The following is an 11,664-nucleotide window of genomic DNA, read 5'->3' as shown; positions in this document are numbered from 1 at the left end:
ATTCACCCTATACGACGGTAAATCGGATCCTACCAACCACATCCGTCATTACAAGCTAGCTATGACGCTGCATGCAGACGACGAGGCTCTTATGTGCCGAATATTTCCGAGTAGTCTGGGACCATTGGCCGTCAGATGGTATTACAAGTTGGAGCTGACGTCAATAAAGAGCTTCCATCAGCTACAGAAATCCTTCAGGGCAAGATTCATCACTAATGAGGTCCAACCGAAGCAAGTCGACTCTCTCTAGGCAATGCAAATTCAGCCAGAGGAAACCTTACGAGCATATTCGGCGCTATTGGGAATGCTTTAATCTTATAGATGACGCCTGCAACGACTCCATGGCTGTCACCGTCTTTAAAATGGGGTTGCATCCTGATAGTGCCCTCCACAGTTCCTTGACTAGAAGGCCCCCCAAAATAGTCTGGTCGTTGATAAAGAAAATCAAGGAATACTGCAAAGTGGAAGATGACGCTCAACAGGTTAAAGCCTGTAACAAAGCCAACAAAACGGCCCCTACTGAGATTGTTCAGCCGATAAACTCTGTACCATCACGGAGCCCTGAATCACGGAGTTGGGCTAAACAAGACAAGAGATGGGATTCGCGCTGAACAAATGACCAATGTTCCCACTGAGCTAGTGAGCAACTTCAAGTAGATTGCAGGCACACAAGGCGTGCGGATAAGAAATATACGGAGTTGTCAGAATCGATCAGCACGGTTATGTCCAAAGTCCAACACCTACCATTTTTCAAATGGCCATCCAAAATGGTGGGACCTCCCGACACCAGGAGACGGGATAGGCGGTACGAGTATCATAAAGACCACGGCCATGATACAGATAGTTGTTATGCATTAAAGGATCACCTTAAGGAACTGGTGCAGGATGGTCGGCTTAAGCAGTACGTCCGGAGAGACAACTCAACAAAAGCGGTAGCTTTACGACTGGATTCACCTCCACTCGGCGTAATCCATATGATATATAGCCTGCCGACGTCAACCACAGTACATACAATTTAGCCGCATCCTGACCCCAAGCAGATCACACCAGCAAAACGGCCCCATGAAGCTCCGAGTATTGCCTTCGAAGATTCTGACTTGATCGAAGTTACCCTGGCCCACATTGATCCATTGGTCATCGAACTACGCGTAAACTGATTTACTGTTGAACACGTTCTCATCGATCAGGGGAGTACTTCGGAAGTTATGTATTACAAGACCTTCACAAAACTCGGGTTCACCGAGTCGGACCTGTCACCGGCTCCTTACCCGTTATTCGGCTTCAACACCAACTCCGAATACCCGTTGGGCAAAATCACAGTACCAGTTCGAGCGGGCTCCCGAACAGTGGATATGGAATTCTTGGTTGTCAAGCTGCCATCACTGTACAATCTCATCATGGGACGAACTTGGCTGCACACCATGCAGGCCGTCCCAAGTACCTATCATCAATTGCTCCACTTCCCGACTGAACGCGGCATCGAACAAATCTGTGGTTCCTAGAAATTGGCACAAGCATGTTATCTCCTAGCCGCGAACACACCAAGAGAGCTAGAAGTGAATTCTATTGAGGCGCCGAATCGAGAGAGCCTCAACGATGATGGACGGCTCCCAAGTGAAAAGGCCACGGAAGCGCTGGATCGAGTTGAAATTGCCAAGGATCCTGACAGGTTCTTCATGGTCGGTGCCTCCCTGAATGAAGTCGATAGACAACAGCCAATTACCTTCTTACTCAGCAACCTTAATGTATTTGCATGGTCGCCGTATGAGATGACGGGGGTAGATCCGTCTGTCTCTCAACACCGTTTAAATGTTGACCCCAAATGTAAGCCGATTATACAGAAAAGCTGGCGATCAGCCGCAGAACACACTGACGCCGTTGTTGAAGAGGTTGAACGGTTGCTTAATACCAGAGCGATCAGGGAAGTGACCTATCCTATATGGCTCGCGAATACTGTGGTTGTGAAGAAGAAAAATGGGACTTGGCGAGTCTGCGTGGATTTCACTGACTTAAACAAAGCCTGCCCCAAGAATTGTTTTTCCCTCCCCAAAATAGATCAACTTGTGGATGCAACAGCATGTCATCAGCGTATGAGCTTCCTTGATGCCTACAGAAGCTACCATCAAATTGCCATGCATCCGGAGGACCAAGACAAAACTGCATTCCTCACCCCAAGAGGAACATATTGCTATAAGGTCATGCCTTTTAGGCTGAGGAATGCAGGGACAACTTACCAAAGGCTAGTCACTGTCATGTTCAAGGAGCAACTCGGCCATACTATGGAAGTGTACATTGATGATATGGTGGTCAATTCCAAAGAAAAGAAAAATCATCTAGCCGATCTAGAAGAGACATTCAGCATTCTACGCAAGTACAGAATGAAGCTGAACGCTTCCAAATGTGCGTTTGGGATTGGCTCTGGTAAATTCTTGGGTTACATTGTCAACCACCGAGGAATCGAAGCCAACCCGAGGCAAATCACGGCAATCCTGGAACTCGGCTCCTCTCGATCAGTCAAGGAGGTTCAGAAGTTAATGGGGATGGCCGCCGCACTCAATAGGTTCATTAGTCGTTCCATGGACCGCTGCCGACAATTCTTTCATACCTTACGGCAAGGTAAAGATTTTGAATGGACCTCTAAGTGCGAAGCCGCTTTCAATGGTCTCAAGACTTATCTCCGATCAGTTCCACTATTAACAACACCATCGGCAGGTGACCCGCTCATTTTATATCTGGCCGTTTCCGACCGGGCCGTCAGCGCCGTATTGTTAAAGGAAAAGCTTGGGGAGCAACGACCAGTGTATTATGTGAGCAAGGCAATGGTCGACGCCGAAACCCGTTACCTTCCGTTGGAAAAACTCATCCTAGCCCTCGTCATGACAGCAAGAAAACTGATGCATTACTTCCAAGGGCACATCATCGGGGTACTAACAGATTAACCCCTTCGGTCAGTACTCCGTAGTGCAGAAGCATCAGGGCGAGTTTCAAAATGGGCTCTCGAACTCAGCCGGTATGATATTCAGTTTCTTCCTAGAACCTCAATTACGGGGCAAGTACATGTTGATTTTGTGGCCAAATTCACGGGGGGTCTGGCCGACTTCAAGTCTAACCAGATTCAACCCAAGCCGAACTGGAGAATTTGTGTTGGGGACATTTGACAATTGTATTGTGACGGGTCATCCAACCAACGGGGTAGTGGAGCCGGGGTAGTGATCATGTCTCCCGACGGAGTAATAATTGAGCAGGCCATCAAACTCGGCTTCGAAGCATCGAACAATGAGGCCGAATACGAAGCCCTGCTAACCGGCTTAAGGAATGCACATCTTTTGGGTGCTTGGTGTTTGCTTTTATTTTGCGATTCGAAACTGGTGATTAATCAGCTAAAGGGGGAGTATGCAGCCAGAAACGACCGTATAGCAGCTTACATGAAAACAGAAAATGCCTTGCTGGCAAAATTTGACCACCATGAACTGAACCAAATAACCCGTGACCAGAACACACATGCAGATACCCTGGCCTACCTAGCCTCCGCCATTAACTTAGAGATTAAACGGACCATTGAAGTAGGTTTCATCCCAGAGCCGAGCATTGGCTCTTCGGAGGAAATCCAGGTCATCGTCATAGAGCCAAGACCGAGTTGGATGGACTCCATTGCTGCATTCCTGTCTTCCAAACAGCTCCCATCGGACAAGAAAGAAGCGCACAAGTTGCGAAACAAAGCCCTACAATACTACTTGGATCCGCAAGGGAAGCTTTACAAAAAATCCCTTTCTGGTCCATACCTAGAATGCGTTCATCCGGATAAAGTCGAGGAACTCCTGACTGAAATACATAAAGGTAGTTGTGGTGCCCATTCTGGCGGGCGCTCCTTGGCTCATTGAGCTATAACGCAGGGGTATTATTGGCCGACAATGAGAGCCGATGCCGAATGTTACGTGAAAAAATATGAGCAGTGCTAGAAGTTCTCTCCTTTAACCCATTTTCCTGCCGAAGAGTTAAGCTCTATAACTAGTCCTTGGCCGTTCGCCCAATGGGGACTTGACATCATCGGACCATTGCCCCGTGCCCCGAGTAACAAGCGATTTTTGATTGTTGCAATAGATTATTTCACAAAATGGGTAGAAGCGGAGGCACTAACGCACATCTGAGATACCGACGTGAAGCATTTGAATGGAGAAATATCATAACACGATTTGGCATTCCAAGAGCACTTATATCAGACAACGGCACCCAGTTTGATTGCAGTGTCTACCAAGAACTGTGCAGCAAGTATGGTATTCGGCCCTATTCCTCCACCCCAGCTTATCCACAGAGTAATGGCCAGGCTGAAGCCTCCAACAAAGCCATTTTGGATGGCATCAAAAAGAGACTGGAGAAAGCTAAAGGCGGATGAGTCGAAGAATTACCGAGTGTATTATGGGCTTATCGCACTACCCCGAGACGGTCCACTGGGGAAACGCCGTTCGCTTTGTGTTTTGGAACACAGGCAATCATCCCCTTGAAGATCGGCTCCCGACCTTGAAATCGAAGGCTTTTGATATTGGCCAAAATGACATGATGTTGGCCTTGGATTTAACTCTGATTGAAGACCGAAGAGACCGTGCCCTTGCATCCATGGCACAATACCAGCAGCAGCTTGCTAAGTCATATAACCAACATGTTCAGCTACGCGGCTACGTACCAAGTGAATTGGTCCTGAAGAAAGTGCTTCCAGCTGCCAAGAAATCGTCTGATGGGAAATTGGGTCCTAACTGGGATGGCCCCTACCAGATCGACTCAATCATAGGAACGAGAGCTTATTGGCTCAAAGACATGTCTGGCAAGAATTTGCCACGCCCTTGGAATTCCTCGCATTTGCATAAATTCTATCATTGAACTCGACCTGTGGGGCATGATATTTGTTTTGGATGATTCACCATGTACAGATTTCATTTTTGCAATGCAAAGTTTCGTATTTTCTCATTGTGAAACTCAGTTCTCCGGATTTGGAGCGCCCTTCGTGGATTTCACGATTGGCCAAGTAAAAAAGCCTCCGAATTCGGAGCCTCATCTGTGCAAGTCACGTTTGGGCCGAATAAGCCTCCAGATTCGGAGCGCCCTTCATGGATATCACGATTGGCCAAGTAAAAAGCCTCCAAATTTGGAGCCCTATCCGTGCAGGTCACGTTTGGGCCGAATAAGCCTCCGGATTCGGAGTGCCCTTCGTGGATATCACGATTGGCCAAGTAAAAAGCCTCCGAATTCGAAGCCCCATCCGTGCAGGTCACGTTTGGGCCGAATAAGCCTCCGGATTCGGAGCGCCCTTCGTGGATATCACGATTGGCCAAGTAAATATGCCTCCGGATTCGGAACGCCCTTCGTGGATATCACGATTGGCCAAGTAAATAAGCCTCCGGATTCGGAGCGCCCTTCGTGGATATCACAATTGGCCAAGTAAAAAAGCCTCCGAATTCGGAGCCCCATCCATGCAGATCACGATTGGGCCGAATAAGCCTCCGGATTCAGAGCACCCTTCGTAGATATCACGAATGGCCAATATGAAGAAGCCTCCGAATTCGGAGCCCCGACGCGCCTGGGCTGAATAAGTACTCCCCTCGAGGTTGCCACAATACACGGCGAAAATAAAAGCATGCAAGCATCTGAGATGAAATGGTTTGTTAAATTAAACGGGGTCAAGTCGTATACACGTAAATTAAAGCATGCAAGCGTTCAAAATTAAATTCTTCATTAAGTTGAGTCGGCACAAATCGTGTAAACATAAGTTGAAGCACACAAACATTTAAAACAGAGTATTTTATTAAAATAACCAATAAATACATAGCTGGCGCCCAATCTGCGGTGGAGCGTTTACAATATGTTCAATTTTATTCGGTGTCACCCTCGTCGTCACTCTTCTCAATTTCGAATGCGCCAAAAGAGAAGTGATGACGTTGGTATAATGGCGACACCGATTCAACGCCTGCTTTTTGGAGGGCCTCTGCGGCATTGAGGGCCTTAATCCACCCGTGTCTAAAACCCCGATTCTCGCATCGACATACCTCTTCGGCAAGTTTTTCCTTTGTCTTGTCTATCCCGACTTTCTTGCCGGCGTGGAAGCCTTTCTCATAGCCCACGGATCTTGCAATCTCTACTGCAAACATGTTTGCCATATCTCGATCGGCAATAGCATGACTTATAAGCCGTTGGGTCACTCTTTCCTCCACGACCGGATTAGATTGTCCGGCCGCACAAGGCTCGGCGGTTTAGGCCTTCATTAGCTCACGCTCGACCTTCTCCGTACGAGCCTTCAAGCTTCGAATTCGTTCGTCCTTCTACTCTATCTCCCGCCACGTGGCATGTCAACGTATGCCGATTTCATAGGCGGTATACAGTCCTTTCACCACCCCATGGATGCCCTCTCGAAAAACTTCGAAATCCTGTCGACCAACCATCGACTGTTAGACTTCCGGTGGAAAAATCTGTCGAGCGAACTCGACTTCTACACCTGGGTCACGAACAATAGAATCCGCCTCCGTCATCGGTTTGTTCCCCACAAAAATCGTAAAACTCAACGATCGTGGTGTCGCATCGGATTCACCTGTCGGTCGCGTTCAAGGGGAGCTACCCCGTTGTTGTTTTTCCCTTCTAGGTGATCTACTTCAACTACTTGGGGGCAGACGTTTCTCCCGTTCCCTCGACATCCTATTTCCCGTGCTTGTGGGCTCACTGCCGCGATTCATTTCAGTGTCAAGCTCAGCAAATGTCCGCCCTTCCCCTCTGCTGTTGAAGAATAGCCTATTTGACATTCGTACTTAGCTGACCTTCCGCAATAAGCTGGTCTAAATTGAGTCTAAACACAATAAGTGGATTTACGGGCGTGAAGAACCCACCCCATTTATTCCTAATGCATACAACACCCCCGAGGCAATTTCACTAATGCTAAACTTCAAAAGCCAGGTGTCGATCGATGTGTGCCGCGGCCACTCCATGAACTAAGGGCATTTGGCCTTTGCAGTTCATACATTGGCTGGGGCAAGGGCAGATTTACTAATCTGATCGGCCAAATATCTAAGCCCGGTGCCGATCGATGTGTGCCGCAGCCACTCCATGAACTAAGGGCATTCGGCCTTTGCAGTTCATACATTGGCTGGGGCAAAGGCAGATTTACTAATCTGATCAGCCAAATATCTAAGCCCGGTGCCGATCGATGTGTGCCGCAACCACTCCATGAACTAAAGGCATTCGGCCTTTGCAGTTCATTGGCTGAAGCAAGGGCAAATTTACTAATCTGATCAGCCAAATATCTAAGCCCGGTGCCAATCGATGTGTGCTATAGCCACTCCATGAACTAAGGGCATTCGGCCTTTACACTTCATACATTGGCTGGGGCAAGGACAGATTTACTAATCCGATTAGCCAAATATCTAATCCCCCTGTCGATCGATGTGTGCCGCAACCACTACATGAACTAATGGCATTCGGCCTTTGTAGTTCATACATTGGCTAGGGCAAGGACAAATTTATTAATCTGATCGGCTATTCGACGAGGCCCTATGCCATTTCACTTATTCGGATAAATTGAAAGGTAAATTTCCAAATTGCCTAGTTATCTAATCGGCAAGTGTACACGGATGTTTTATCCAAAGTAGCAAAAAGCAATACTATTCATCAATAGCAACATTAAGCACAAATAATAACAAAGTACAAAGGAAATTTTCATTAGTAAATTAGGCACAGACAGTAGCCATTTTACATATGAAAACTACAAACCAAAAAGCCACAAGTTTGCATGGAAATGCCTTGAAAAAACTTAAAAAACAATAGCCATTTTACACATAAAAACTAATAAACGAAAAGCTACAGGAATACATTCAAAATCCTTAAACAAAAACTAGTGTCGCCCTAATCAATCCTCGGAGTCAGACCCCAGCGACTCAACGTCCACTTGCTCGTATGGAATCGACATAGCCAATGTCACATTAGCAGCAGCAAGGGCTTTGAGCCAGCCGTGTTTGAATCCCCGATTCTCAAATTTGAGGACTTCTTCCACATAATTTGCGAGGGCAACGCCTTGCCCAGCCTCGTACGCCTTGGAAGCCTCGGAGTCGGCCATTTCCTTCGCCTTCTTCGATTCTTCCAAGTCGGCCTCCAGTTTGCCAATCGTCTCTTGGGCTAACTTGAGCGCAGCTTCGCTCACGTTCACCCTCTCCTCGGCGGCCAATCTGAGCTGGTCTGCATTTCTTACCCTTTCCATCTCAGCCTCGGCCTCGACCCTTGCACTTTCCATCTTCGCCGTCGCCGCTTTGAACTCGGCCCTACTCCTCTGGCCCTCAACTTCATATTGTAAACGGCCAATTCGTTCAATGGCGTCATGCTGGCGACAGCCTATCTCGGCTATCCTTCCGACCGTCTACAAAACAGGAAATTAAAACCAAAACAATATATGTATAAAAGGGAAAGACAAGATCAAGTTATTTACTAGAAGAGCCGATTGAGCGACGAATGCTATTACCAACAGATTCGGCTCTGCCCGGAAAGCCGCCATGTCAGCCGGCAATGAGACCGACAAAGCCATACTCAGCGCCACGGCTGGGTCTTTCATAGCCGATACGTCAGAGGAGATTGGCATGTTTTTTATCTTTGGTTGAACGACAAAAGGCACAACCGCATCCGACTTCTCTAAACCCGACTGTTTGTCAGCAGGGTTTTCTTCAGAGCCAGCCTCGTCCTCGGCAGGACATTTCTCCGCCCTTCGCTTAGCCTCTTGATTCGCCGGCACAACCGGCTCTGACTCAGTATCTCGGGTTTGAGCCGTCTCTTCCTCGATAATAGGCAAAGAGGGCTCAGCATCGGCGGCGGGTGGCATTTTAGATCGAATGGCCTCTACTCTCCGCCGCACGGCCATTCGTTCGGCATTTTTCTTTTTGGCAAGTTGTGTGAGTGACAACTCGGCCATGTCTTCAGGGTACGCACCGGGAAGGTCTTCCAATCCGGTAAAGATGTTGTCGTAAACGTCCCTTTGGCCCGAAGTGGATGGAGGTATGGCTGAATTGAGGTCGACTTCCTTAAAGGCCACCCTCAAAGCCTCGTCTACTTCGACTTTGGACTGGCCTGACTCTTCAGCGACCTCCTCCGCTACTTCCACCCGCTCCGAGTCAGATCCGTCGAAACCAACTTGCCGCAAGTTTTTGAAGTTGGTTAAAATAAGAGCCGTAAGAAACTCTTCACCCCTTGGAATTGGGTTGTTTTCTGCCGCTGAGAACGTCGTATACGTCGGCTCGTATCGAAGAAGAATATAGGCCGCCCTCCCTTATTTCTGAAGGCTTGCACGGCCGAAGTATTTCAGCGCGACTTTAATCTCCGTAAGAACGGCGTCGTCGGTTGAAATCAAAACTTTCTTCAAATCGTTTCCTGCACAAGCAAAACCATGAGACCGCAAAGATAAAGCCTTGTAAATACAAGAAAAATAAATGCAAGGAGCTATATGGCCACCTGGTTCGCCCCACCGTCTAGGAATAAGATCTAGGCGATCCTTACCTTCGCCGAATTCCTAGTTACCTCAGACAACAACCATGACATCATCAACTCGCTTGCCAAAGCTGGAAAGCATAGTCATTAATTGATGGTCGGTGTTTGGCCCTAAGGAAATAGTGCCCATGCCAGCCAGAAGACTTGGCCAAGGCATAACAATGCCGAATAGCAGGTATGTCGAGATTAATCCTAAGGCGACGGTTTAATGCTATAATCCCCATTACAATTTGAAAAAAGTTTACATTAGGTTAGAAAGGGATTAGGCCCCAATGGCGAAGGACAGCCCTAAGGAATGGGTGAAGGGAGAAACGGACTCTGCCCTCTGCAATTGATAAGAAAAGGAAGACGATTGTCCTTTCGTCAGCCCTCTCCATATCAAGGGTGTCGTCCATCACGAGTGACAAACGGACGTCAACAGGGATAGAAAAATGGCGTCGAAAGCCAGAGACTCGATCCGCAAAGAGAAGGTCTTTCAAATGCTTTGTCATTTTCGTCAGTCTACGGAGTTTGCTAAACTAGAAACAAATCAGGAAAAGGGATTCAAAGTAGAGAGCAAGAGAACTTACAAAAGACGGAGAGGACAGTGAGAGAAAAGGAGGTTGCAGAGGAAAGTCGGAGGGCACTCCAAGAGCTTCAAGCATTCAAAAATGTGTATGTATTCGAAAAGACGACAAAATTTTAAATCACAATAAATGGAAAAAGCGTACGAAGGGGCGGGAAGTTGTAATGATGACCGAAAGGCGTGTGAGCTCTGACATCCGCATTGGAATGAGGATAGTCGCCGAATTTCGGCTCTGACTCTTCGAGTTCGAAACCAAACACACCAGCTAACTGTTGTTAGTGGAGTGTTTGGGGGGCAATTGTGGAGGCCAAATAAAGGAGGACATAAGGAGGCCGAATAAGTGAACTTAAAGAGTCGAGATGTACACGTTGCATTCAGCCCCATCCTATACAAATTCAGAAGTATCCTAATCAGCCATATAACTAGTTGAGCGAGGAGCCGAGTGAAGAGTGGTTTACGAAAAAAGAAGCCAAGTAAGTAGTTGTACGATGAATTAAAGGTGGGCCCAACCCAAAGGCCTAAAAAAAGATATAAATAGAAAAATATCAACCAAAGAGAGATATATGAGAACTGACACTTTAACTTAAAACACAAGCTATCATGAGAGCATACACTGACTTGTCCGTCGGAGTGTTAATTCCGACACCCCCAACCGGAGCGTTCATTCTTTTTCAGGTAACTTGTTGAGGATCTCGAGCGTCTCATTAGATCAATAGAGTATTTCCAAAACCACTTCCCCACAAAAATAAAAATTACTCATTACATGATCATCATCCAAACACATAATAAAAATTAATTTGATATAAATAAATGTCTAAAAGATTTATCAATTTTACATAATTTATCTGTAGTGGGTAGAAATAATTTTTAAATATTCAAAAATATTTTTTTAGCATTTATTTTTATCAAATTAGTTTATATTTTATCAAATTGATAATTTTGTCCTTAAAATTAAGTAATAGTATATTCAATTGTCTTTATTCGGAACAAGATTTAAAATTCTGAATCAAATGTATCACAATTAAAAAATTAAAAACTAAAGTGACGCAAAACCTAAACTATAGCGATTATTTTTTTTTATAACTTTATTGTTTTGTTTTATAGTGATTGGATGCCTGATGCCTATCATGAATAGACTTACAAGCAATCAAGTACGTGGGCCTTCATTGTTGGGGAATTACTGGGGCATAAAAAAAAATTTATAAAAATATGAGGGGTGCAAAGAAAAAGTTATGAGGGTGCAAGTTTCACTTGCATCCCTTCATATTTGTATTTTTTTTTTTCACTGTCAAATTCCCTTTTATTATTTTTAAAAATACATGTGAGTTTTCCTTTCAATATATAAGACTTATTTTAGAAAGTAGGAAAAAAAAATTAAAGGTATAAAAAAAATAAATAGTTAATGTGAATAAATTGACTTTTTCCTAATTTCCAAAATATTGAGTATTTTTTTTTTTTTTTTTCCTTTTTGGGCCTTCGTTGTGAAGTCTTCCTTATATAGATGTAAATAGACCTTAACAAGTAATTTACCTTAACAATTGGGGCTTTGTCATTTGGGGGCCCTAGGCACTGCCTTAACGATGGGCCCGCCC

The sequence above is a fragment of the Camellia sinensis genome, chromosome 7, assembly GCF_055761805.1.
Source record: "Camellia sinensis isolate YWXY chromosome 7, ASM5576180v1, whole genome shotgun sequence".
In the NCBI taxonomy this organism is placed as follows: Eukaryota; Viridiplantae; Streptophyta; class Magnoliopsida; order Ericales; family Theaceae; genus Camellia; species Camellia sinensis.
Note: the sequence above shows the minus strand (reverse complement) of the source record.